Source organism: Haliotis cracherodii, unplaced genomic scaffold (assembly GCF_022045235.1).
Source record: "Haliotis cracherodii isolate W230 unplaced genomic scaffold, xgHalCrac1.p SCAF_10, whole genome shotgun sequence".
Lineage (NCBI taxonomy): Eukaryota > Metazoa > Mollusca > Gastropoda > Lepetellida > Haliotidae > Haliotis > Haliotis cracherodii.
Genome location: NW_027266265.1, coordinates 20,086,412 through 20,095,368, shown reverse-complemented (window position 1 = coordinate 20,095,368; position 8,957 = coordinate 20,086,412).

Here is an 8,957-nt window from a genome sequence, read left to right as displayed (position 1 = left end):
CTTCTGTCTCTGTTGTCACTTCAACTTGTGGCAGTTGGAGCCCACTGTAGGTCGTGATCTGCTTCTGTCTCTGTTGTCACTTCAACTTGTGGCAGTTGGAGCCCACTGTAGGTGGTGATCTGCTTCTGTCTCTGTTGTCACTTCAACTTGTGGCAGTTGGAGCCCACTGTAGGTCGTGATCTGCTTCTGTCTCTGTTGTCACTTCAACTTGAGGCAGTTGGAGCCCACTGTAGGTCGTGATCTGCTTCTGTCTCTGTTGTCACTTCAACTTGTGGCAGTTGGAGCCCACTGTAGGTCGTGATCTGCTTCTGTCTCTGTTGTCACTTCAACTTGAGGCAGTTGGAGCCCACTGTAGGTCGTGATCTGCATCTGTCTCTGTTGTCACTTCAACTTGTGGCAGTTGGAGCCCACTGTAGGTCGTGATCTGCATCTGTCTCTGTTGTCACTTCAACTTGAGGCAGTTGGAGCCCACTGTAGGTCGTGATCTGCATCTGTCTCTGTTGTCACCCCAACTTGAGGCAGTTGGAGCCCACTGTAGGTTGTGATCTGCTTCTGTCTCTGTTGTCACTTCAACTTGTGGCAGTTGAGCCCACTGTAGGTGGTGATCTGCTTCTGTCTCTGTTGTCACTTCAACTTGTGGCAGTTGGAGCCCACTGTAGGTCGTGATCTGCTTCTGTCTCTGTTGTCACTTCAACTTGAGGCAGTTGGAGCCCACTGTAGGTCGTGATCTGCTTCTGTCTCTGTTGTCACTTCAACTTGTGGCAGTTGGAGCCCACTGTAGGTCGTGATCTGCTTCTGTCTCTGTTGTCACTTCAACTTGAGGCAGTTGGAGCCCACTGTAGGTCGTGATCTGCTTCTGTCTCTGTTGTCACTTCAACTTGTGGCAGTTGGAGCCCACTGTAGGTCGTGATCTGCTTCTGTCTCTGTTGTCACTTCAACTTGAGGCAGTTGGAGCCCACTGTAGGTCGTGATCTGCATCTGTCTCTGTTGTCACTTCAACTTGTGGCAGTTGGAGCCCACTGTAGGTCGTGATCTGCTTCTGTCTCTGTTGTCACTTCAACTTGAGGCAGTTGGAGCCCACTGTAGGTGGTGATCTGCTTCTGTCTCTGTTGTCACTTCAACTTGAGGCAGTTGGAGCCCACTGTAGGTCGTGATCTGCATCTGTCTCTGTTGTCACTTCAACTTGAGGCAGTTGGAGCCCACTGTAGGTCGTGATCTGCATCTGTCTCTGTTGTCACCCCAACTTGAGGCAGTTGGAGCCCACTGTAGGTTGTGATCTGCTTCTGTCTCTGTTGTCACTTCAACTTGTGGCAGTTGAGCCCACTGTAGGTGGTGATCTGCTTCTGTCTCTGTTGTCACTTCAACTTGTGGCAGTTGGAGCCCACTGTAGGTCGTGATCTGCTTCTGTCTCTGTTGTCACTTCAACTTGTGGCAGTTGGAGCCCACTGTAGGTCGTGATTTGCTTCTGTCTCTGTTGTCACTTCAACTTGTGGCAGTTGGAGCCCACTGTTGGTCGTGATCTGCTTCTGTCTCTGTTGTCACTTCAACTTGAGGCAGTTGGAGCCCACTGTAGGTCGTGATCTGCTTCTGTCTCTGTTGTCATTTCAACTTAAGGCAGTTGGAGCCCACTGTAGGTCGTGATCTGCTTCTGTCTCTGTTGTCACTTCAACTTGTGGCAGTTGGAGCCCACTGTAGGTCGTGATCTGCTTCTGTCTCTGTTGTCACTTCAACTTGAGGCAGTTGGAGCCCACTGTAGGTCGTGATCTGCTTCTGTCTCTGTTGTCATTTCAACTTGAGGCAGTTGGAGCCCACTGTAGGTCGTGATCTGCTTCTGTCTCTGTTGTCACTTCAACTTGTGGCAGTTGGAGCCCACTGTAGGTCGTGATCTGCTTCTGTCTCTGTTGTCACTTCAACTTGAGGCAGTTGGAGCCCACTGTAGGTGGTGATCTGCTTCTGTCTCTGTTGTCACTTCAACTTGAGGCAGTTGGAGCCCACTGTAGGTCGTGATTTGCTTCTGTCTCTGTTGTCACTTCAACTTGAGGCAGTTGGAGCCCACTGTAGGTGGTGATCTGCTTCTGTCTCTGTTGTCACTTCAACTTGAGGCAGTTGGAGCCCACTGTAGGTCGTGATCTGCATCTGTCTCTGTTGTCACTTCAACTTGTGGCAGTTGAGCCCACTGTAGGTTGTGATCTGCTTCTGTCTCTGTTGTCACTTCAACTTGTGGCAGTTGGAGCCCACTGTAGGTCGTGATCTGCTTCTGTCTCTGTTGTCACTTCAACTTGAGGCAGTTGGAGCCCACTGTAGGTCGTGATCTGCTTCGATCTCTTTTGTCACTTCAACTTGAGGCAGTTGGAGCCCACTGTAGGTTGTGATCTGCTTCTGTCTCTGTTGTCACTTCAACTTGTGGCAGTTGGAGCCCACTGTAGGTCGTGATCTGCTTCTGTCTCTGTTGCCACTTCAACTTGAGGCAGTTGGAGCCCACTGTAGGTCGTGATCTGCTTCTGTCTCTGTTGTCACTTCAACTTGAGGCAGTTGGAGCCCACTGTAGGTGGTGATCTGCTTCTGTCTCTGTTGTCACTTCAACTTGAGGCAGTTGGAGCCCACTGTAGGTCGTGATCTGCATCTGTCTCTGTTGTCACTTCAACTTGTGGCAGTTGAGCCCACTGTAGGTTGTGATCTGCTTCTGTCTCTGTTGTCACTTCAACTTGTGGCAGTTGGAGCCCACTGTAGGTCGTGATCTGCTTCTGTCTCTGTTGTCACTTCAACTTGAGGCAGTTGGAGCCCACTGTAGGTCGTGATCTGCTTCGATCTCTTTTGTCACTTCAACTTGAGGCAGTTGGAGCCCACTGTAGGTTGTGATCTGCTTCTGTCTCTGTTGTCACTTCAACTTGTGGCAGTTGGAGCCCACTGTAGGTCGTGATCTGCTTCTGTCTCTGTTGCCACTTCAACTTGAGGCAGTTGGAGCCCACTGTAGGTCGTGATCTGCTTCTGTCTCTGTTGTCACTTCAACTTGAGGCAGTTGGAGCCCACTGTAGGTGGTGATCTGCTTCTGTCTCTGTTGTCACTTCAACTTGAGGCAGTTGGAGCCCACTGTAGGTCGTGATCTGCTTCTGTCTCTGTTGTCACTTCAACTTGAGGCAGTTGAGCCCACTGTAGGTCGTGATCTGCTTCTGTCTCTGTTGTCACTTCAACTTGAGGCAGTTGGAGCCCACTGTAGGTGGTGATCTGCTTCTGTCTCTGTTGTCACTTCAACTTGAGGCAGTTGGAGCCCACTGTAGGTGGTGATCTGCTTCTGTCTCTGTTGTCACTTCAACTTGTGGCAGTTGGAGCCCACTGTAGGTCGTGATCTGCATCTGTCTCTGTTGTCACTTCAATTTGTGGCAGTTGGAGCCCACTGTAGGTCGTGATCTGCTTCTGTATCTGTTGTCACTTCAACTTGAGGCAGTTGGAGCCCACTGTAGGTCGTGATCTGCTTCTATCTCTGTTGTCACTTCAACTTGAGGCAGTTGGAGCCCACTGTAGGTCGTGATCTGCTTCTGTCTCTGTTGTCACCCCAACGTGTGGCAGTTGGAGCCCACTGTAGGTCGTGATCTGCATCTGTCTCTGTTGTCACTTCAACTTGAGGAGTCGACTGTAGATATCTGCCCGTGTTTCACATGATGTTCCTATTACCTTAGGGGTCAACCTACCAAATGAGTTGAAAGATGGGTCTTTTTACTTTACAGATTGTTACTTCTTTCATATTCTTGCAAAGATTAAGTTATTGTCATCTTGTAAGATGCATATATGTTTCATTTCACTTTTTGTTAAATGAACATATATTGCATCAAAGAATCTTCACAAGGTTGTTTTTGCATCCTCGATTATCCTGTATATCATGTCTCCATGATAAATATTAGGATGCTAAAAATAGTCATTCAAAACAAATTTCTGTCATGAGCCAAGTTAGAAATTGGAGATTGGGGTGGTAACATCACTTCCAACATGGTGGAAGCTGTGGTGGTGAATTGGTCCCCTGTGTTGATCATAACACCATGGAGATATGATACACCAGATAACTGAGGTGTTGTTGTTTCTCTTGCTGAGACACAGCTGGTTGTGTTTATATCTCACTTGGACCAAGGTCCACATATCTCAACATGTGCTCTAATACTACAGTTTTTATGAAGCAGACTTGTTCCAGGAAACATTATCACTGAGAATGTCATCAAAACTGTAGATGTACTCAGATACCTTTTCAGTTTTAAATGTGACTGCCATATCTAAGATGGTATTTTGGACCATTATTCACTTTGATGCCTGTACCCAATGTGAATGACCTTTCGAAGTTATGTCTAAATATTGTATGTACATGTCGCACAATCAAAGATTATGACAAATACCTCTCATGTCCAGGCGAGCTGCAGACAGAAACAGTTGTACATGTTGATAGCAAAGATGTTAAAGACCATTACTTGTATTTGGCACAAATGATGTCTCTACTGTATAGTCATGTTTACAGAATGTAACTGTTAGACTTTATTCTTATGAAACATTGCAACTGCTCTACAGCAAACTCTACCATGAGTCATTCCGTATGCACAAACCTATATCTAGGCTATGGAGTATGCTATTGAGATTTAAGATCTGTCGTATCACAAGCTCAATATACTTACAATTTTAAATCTTATGGAAGCTCATCATGCTTTAGGATTGAAGATTCGAGGTCATTAGACCATATTTAAAGTATATGACTGTTTTATTTATAGTAGCTTGAGGCATGGATTTTCTGTTTTGAAGTTGTACTATATTTGGTATGTGTTTTTTTCAAACCGGATGTAATTCCAAAAAAACTGATGTGCATATAACTTACTTAATAAGGTGACTGGAGACACCTGCCAGTCTGATTTTTAATGATATTGCATTCAGTATGTGTTTTAACAACCATGCAGTGATACTCCATTCAATTTGCCGAGATTCATACGTTAGGCTTTGGATCTTAACCAGAAGGGTTCAAACCTGTTAACAGGCATTGGTGTGGTCAACTGGTTTATGATACATGTTCCTAGAGGGATGTGTTGATGTGTTACAAGTTTTGGGGAATTCCGGACTTATAGGTGGTGATGGAGCTGCCTATGATTTTACCTGCAATTCAAATTCTATTCTAGTCATGTTCAGTGTTACGAAACCTAAGTCAAGGTGACCTTCATTTCACGTTGAACAAATACATATTTTGACAACACAAGCATGAAATTAGAAAGTAGCTATCATTAGTATTACATACGTTCAATAGTCCAATAACTGTTCCATATCACTTGCCTTAAGAACTGTGAAAACAGCACAAATACAGTTTGTTTGTTTTTGTTTTATATATGGTGTATATGTGATGCAAGTGTGCATGAAATATATGATCAACTATCATTAGATATTACACACTAGTGTCTGTTAACCTTCAGTACCCAGCACAAGTGTAAATCAGTTCAGACAACATAAACCAACACTTGCCATGATGACAAGAACATTGTGTTCACTGATGTGTTATTTAAAAACTACCAATGAATTCCTAAAATGAATAAGGTAAGTAGGTTCTGATGGTTGTAGTTGTTAGCCATGCATGTTCCTATCTGATGTTGCAGTTCACATTGTAGGCTGTGTGAAGGAGAGCGAGTGTTTCACAAACTATGTAATAAGAATTCTGAGAGGGTTCATACAAAAGAGTATTCTATCCTTGTAAATTGTGTTTATAATAGAATTGGCACACTATATAAGTGTGATCTACACCACCAGGAGGTGTGGAAGCATTATGTAGCCCTGAGTGCAGTTGTCAGTGTTGGCTGTTTCACAAATGTTTTGTTTTAAGCTGTAAAGTAGGCATGAGGAAACGATGAAGAGAAGGACTGTATTCAAGTCCAGCCCAGTGAATTGTACCCTGTTTACATTGAACACAGTAATGTATGGACTGAGGGCTGCAGCCATGATGACTGTGGATGCAGCATCCTGTAGTGTGTGGACAGTCAGGTGGTACCACACCCACCCTGTGTTGTGGCTATTAGGGTATTGATCCACTGTTGACGGTCAGTGTGGACAGTCAGGTGGTACCACACCCACCCTGTGTTGTGGCTATTAGGGTATTGATCCACTGTTGACGGTCAGTGTGGACAGTCAGGTGGTACCACACCCATCCTGTGTTGTGGCTATTAGGGTATTGATCCACTGTTGACGGTCAGTGTGGACAGTCAGGTGGTACCACACCCACCCTGTGTTGTGGCTATTAGGGTATTGATCCACTGTTGACGGTCAGTGTGGACAGTCAGGTGGTACCACACCCACCCTGTGTTGTGGCTATTAGGGTATTGATCCACTGTTGACGGTCAGTGTGGACAGTCAGGTGGTACCACACCCACCCTGTGTTGTGGCTAATAGGGTATTGATCCACGGTCAGTGTGAACAGTCACACTGGATGTGTGTCTATGTTGTCCAGGCATTCCACATTATGCATGGCTTATTCCAGAGTTTGCCAATTATTATATAGATTTTATGAATGTTTATGTACATTTATGAAAACAGTATGTGAGCATGTGTAATGAAACTAATAAAATCTATTTAATTCTTTCGTTACTTACTTCTTTTCTTTTATTAATAGTAACAAATGTGATGACAGTCTGGATTCAGGAAGTAGGAAAGCTCTGCCTGACCAGCTGTTCAACACCGCACCTAGCATGACAACAGTGAGCGTGACAGGAATGTGGGTGTGTTTAGAACAGAAGCTGACTGGAGGGTCATTGGCATGGCGTTTTGGTCTATGAGAGAGTGTTTGAGAATGAATGAGTTTAACTGGGCAGTCCGCCATATTCCAGCTGGAACACAGAGACCTGTAAATAATCAAATCGGGACCACGGACACCAGTGACCAGTTTAGCTAAACTTAACTGCTTTTGAGCAGTATATATAGGGAAGATGGGAGGGACTAATTCCTGAAGTAATAGCCTACGAGGGCTGGTTTTCATTTATTTCTCCACATAGTCCACTTCCAGGTTTACACACTTTTGCCAGCGATGCTGCAAGGCCTGGATGCCGGTCAAGAAAAATCTTTTTTCAGCCACCCTAAAAAAGTCATTCACATCGGAAATGATGCCATCATTACTAGGAAAATGGCGACCAGCTAGTTCCTTTTTCATTTTGGGAAACAGATGGAAGTCTGACGGGGCCAAATCGGGTGAATAAGGGGGATGGTCAATGAGTCCGAAGGCACAATCATGGATCGCTGACATGGCAACCACCGATTTGTGAACAGGAGCATTGTCTTGGTGTCCCCGTCGCTTAGCTTTGATAGCTTCACGCAACTGTCTCAGTAGGTCAGCATAATATTGATAGTCTGGCCTTTTTCAAGATAGTCAATCAGCAGAATACCCTTGGAATCCCAAAAGACTGAAGCCATCACCTTTCCAGCAGAAGGAACCGACTTGGCATGGTCTCATCCATGGTAACAAATCGGGCCAAAAAATAATCGGGATCTGCTTCAAAACGGCATAAATTGTCATGGGACGTCAGGCATCTGACACGTTTCTGATCCGCTGTCAAGAGCTTTGGCACCCATCTTGCAGAAACTTTTGTCATTCCCAACTCGTTGGTGATAATGTGCTCAACCCTCTCATGAGAGATGCCCACAACACTGGTAATATGTCGAGTGGTCAATCGTCGATCAGCCATCACCATGTCATGCACCCGGGTAATGTTTTCCGGAATGGTTGCTGTTGAAGGCCTTCCTGGACGCGGGTCATCGTCAAGGCTCTCCCTGCCACGCTTGAATTCCGCAGCCCACTTCTTTACAGTGGAAAAGGAAGGGGCATCATCCCCTAAAGTGGAGACCATGTCAGCATGTATCTGTGTTGGAGTTAGCCAGTTTTGTCCAATTCTGGTGATTTCAATGGGTAGGTTCACAAGATGGTCTGGTACAAAGACAATAATAACACTACAGTTGCGGTTCTTATGTCTATGATTCATTAAATGATTGTACTTGTTGATGGCCAAAGTTTGTTTCAATCCGATTCAGATATCCCACTTAGGCTTAGAACTTTTCAGCCAGCCCTCGTAGTATAGAATTCTCCACACTCATAACTATTGTTTAATAATTCCTTTGAATACCTTACCTCTATTACATCATAGCCAGTATACACCAGGGGGACCAATGAGATCTTGCATCTCCCTTGATAGTTGTCAGCAGTGAAGTAGGAATACATATATAAATTGGGGAAAACGGAAGTATATGGCCTGATATTTTGTTCTAGATCTAGTTTGGGCATTTTAACATGTCTCTTCCTTGCCAATGATCTTGTTGCCTTTTCAGTTTTGTTGCCTTTTGTAGAATTCTGCCATGTTTATGGGTGAACCAGGAATCCCACGTACACTAGCTGGATGAGGAAGACTGTTTTGCTTGATCTGCTTTACTTACAATCATTGGCCGATAGGAAGTTGTCAATGTAGCCGAGTAGTCTTACTGGCTTCATATGAGCAAACCCGATGGTGATCTTGGTGAACACCCATAGAGCATTGGATATGCCGGTAGAATGTTGAACTGATACCTCTGAAACATTGTAGATAGTGATGTAACTTGGATGAATGAGGACATGAAGATAAGCCTGGACTTACAGGACGCCTATCACCCAATCTCCTCATCTGACAGCGTTCCTTAATTTCTTGACTGACTCCATTTAGATTTTGGAGGCCTAACTAGATAGTTTTTGTTGAGTACTTTCAAGTCAATTATTTTTCTTAGGAACCAGGAAGACTGATGAGTAGAATCCAAGGGTGTTACCCGACTTTTAATGCACAGCTGGCTCCCTTGTCTAGAATCGTGTGTATTGCCAAGTTCACAGGAGCTAACTTGGCTCCTGGCAGATGGAATCGGTGTCCTACAGGATCCATCACAAGACTTGGGCGTAGTAGGAAGTAGAGCTTGTACCCTCTTCTCACAACCTC